General features: G+C 38.4%; 1 long non-coding RNA gene across 1 annotated transcript in view; it reads right to left on the minus strand.

The window, feature by feature from the left end:
* Positions 1-2,500, minus strand: part of LOC307248549 — a 4,179-nt gene that overhangs the window by 181 nt on the left and 1,498 nt on the right. Inside the window, exon 4 of the long non-coding RNA XR_013844791.1 lies at positions 1-1,976. This exon is cut by the window's left edge and continues 181 nt beyond it. This is a non-coding gene — a long non-coding RNA (uncharacterized lncRNA). The remainder of the gene's footprint in view (positions 1,977-2,500) is intronic.

The raw sequence follows: 2,500 nt of genomic DNA on the forward strand, positions 1-2,500 counted from the left end.
TACATGACATAATGTCCTTAATCCAGTATGAGTGGGAAGGAGGAGGATCTTTCCACTTGAGTAAAATAGCTCTGCGAGGATTTTTTTTTCAATAGAGTAAATGACGCGCCTTTACACCAGAGATTGGCAGTCACTGACAGTTTTATTGTAGGCCGACCTTTTTCTTTTTTTGAAAATGAAATCTTCACAACTGTACCGACACATCAAAATATCAAATATGTACTGTTGAGGATGTTTACAGCCCTTTTCTGCATATATTATTTTGTTACCAATTATATTATGCACACATTTTTGCCAAACACTTGTTATTTTAATGCGTTTCATTTAGATATCAGTCCTAAAATAATTTCCTCCCCCAAATTCTCTTCTACAGATTTATATTGTGATAACATTAGTTGGCATTCAACACTTTGCCTTTACAAATAGTGCAACAAAACATTAAACAAAAAAGGATGCAGGGGGAAAACTTGTGTTCATTGGTTCTTGTATAACATGCAAGATCTACTGAATATAATCTGAATGCCAACCAAAATGTGGACATGGTATGAGAGATTGACTCTTAATTGAAAACCATGCAACTTACAGCACCAACTTTGTTCTGGTTAAGTAAATAAAGACCTGGATGGACATTATATTTTGACACTTTATTTTGATATTTGATATTTCTTTATTAAGGACAAATGCATTAAAACATTGTTTCATATTATAAAAACATAAAACAGATGCCACGCACACAGGTGTTAGTCGAAACTAATTTGCAACCCCTGTCCCTGATTAGGCATCTCCTAAAAAATTCACATGAATAAAAATACAGGGATCATACATAGTAGACATAAAACAAACAAAAAATAAATAAAAATAAATAAATAAAAACAATAAAAACAAGGACAATGATTAATGTGTGTATGTGAGTGTGTGTCAATGTTCACAGGGTTATCAGCCTAAAGTGAATGGCCGCTGTAGAAGATTAGACACTGTCTGGATGTGGGAGACAGCAATACAGACAATTCTGAGTTGTGTTTACTTACTGATCATTTTTTATGCACTTTTTGTAAACCCACATTGTTGCATGGCAACAAATTATTTATTATTATACACAAGTTGACACCACCTATATATGTGTATTTTTGGTAGTCATTTACAACTGGAAATGCATATTTTCAGACTAGTTTTCCCCCTGCATTTGTGAAATTTGGTTTTGTTACCAGAACACGGTAAACTCTGCTTGAACTCTTAAACATGCACAGTTTCAACAACTTAATTTCTTACACAATGAACCAATGCCGACTGCCTTTCCTTCTGATCTTGAGCTCTGGGCATCCAACCGATCGTAGCTTCTGTCTGGAGTTTCCCATTTTGAACTTCAAGCTAAATTTCCAACAGCACCAACCGCTGCCAGATTCTGGTTCGCTCAGACAGGGATGTTTGTCGACGAGAGCTTGTGACACCAAGGCAGACTCCTCAGGTATTGGGTATGGGATGTAGAAATGGAGGGCTTCTGCTATTTTTTCCAAAATGTGTGATTGTGTGTCTTTGGACACAGCAAGAAGGGTTCCATCTTTATGGAAGGCTTCATTTCCTTTCTTCAACTTAAGTTCCACATCACATGAAAAAGTAGGGATGTGAAATTGCTGTGGCAGCTGTGGCAGCTGCCTGCGGGTATAACAGAAAGAGGGGATGGAGCTTAGGCTTAGGCTTGCCATGTCTGAGGTTGAGTCTGTATGATAGGATTCAAGATTCTTGCTGTATACTTTCAAAGTCACTTTGTCCTTCGGCAGCTCTGACATGCTACTCAAGTTGCAAAGCTCATTATCGAACTCTGGATCTTGGAACTGCACCACCAAGTCACCTTCCAATCCAAGCTTGTTCTTCAGCATCAAGTGAAGGCCATCAACAGTCTCTGGCACGCTGTCAACTGTTATCCCCCGGATGTCCTCTTGGCTAAGGATGACGCGCAGCAACATGGTGAATCCCAACTAATAAAAAATAGAAATGATGTCACAAAAATGGTTGTGTCATGATCAAATATCATAAATCGGCCTATGGATATCATTTCTCCTCGCGATCTGCTACGTGTCCGTACTCTGTGTGCTGCAAACAAATGAAGTGGGAATACAAAGCCTAGGCTCTGTAAAGTGGCATGTTGGTAGCTATGGTGGCCCCTTTGTTTACATTCCAGTTTACAGAACCTAGGCTGTGTATTACCATTGGATTTTACTATTGCTCACAAAGTACGGACATGTAGCAGATCATGAGTAGATATTCACTGACAAAAACAACAACAAGGGTTCTCCAGAAACACTGACACCTTTAAGAGGAAAGTGCCGCACACTGTCTAATTTTTTGGCATATTTACTCAGTTAAAGGCAACGTTTCAGCAATCAGACAATTCAGCAAAACGTTACCTTTCATGGAAAGAATAAACTAGAAAACGAGACAATGTACGTTACTTTCCTCTTATGTTTAAGTACCCTTCTCCGACGGTGAAACGATGAGCTAT

Source organism: Ammodytes marinus, assembly GCF_949987685.1.
Source record: "Ammodytes marinus genome assembly, chromosome: 1".
Classification (NCBI taxonomy): Eukaryota; Metazoa; Chordata; class Actinopteri; order Uranoscopiformes; family Ammodytidae; genus Ammodytes; species Ammodytes marinus.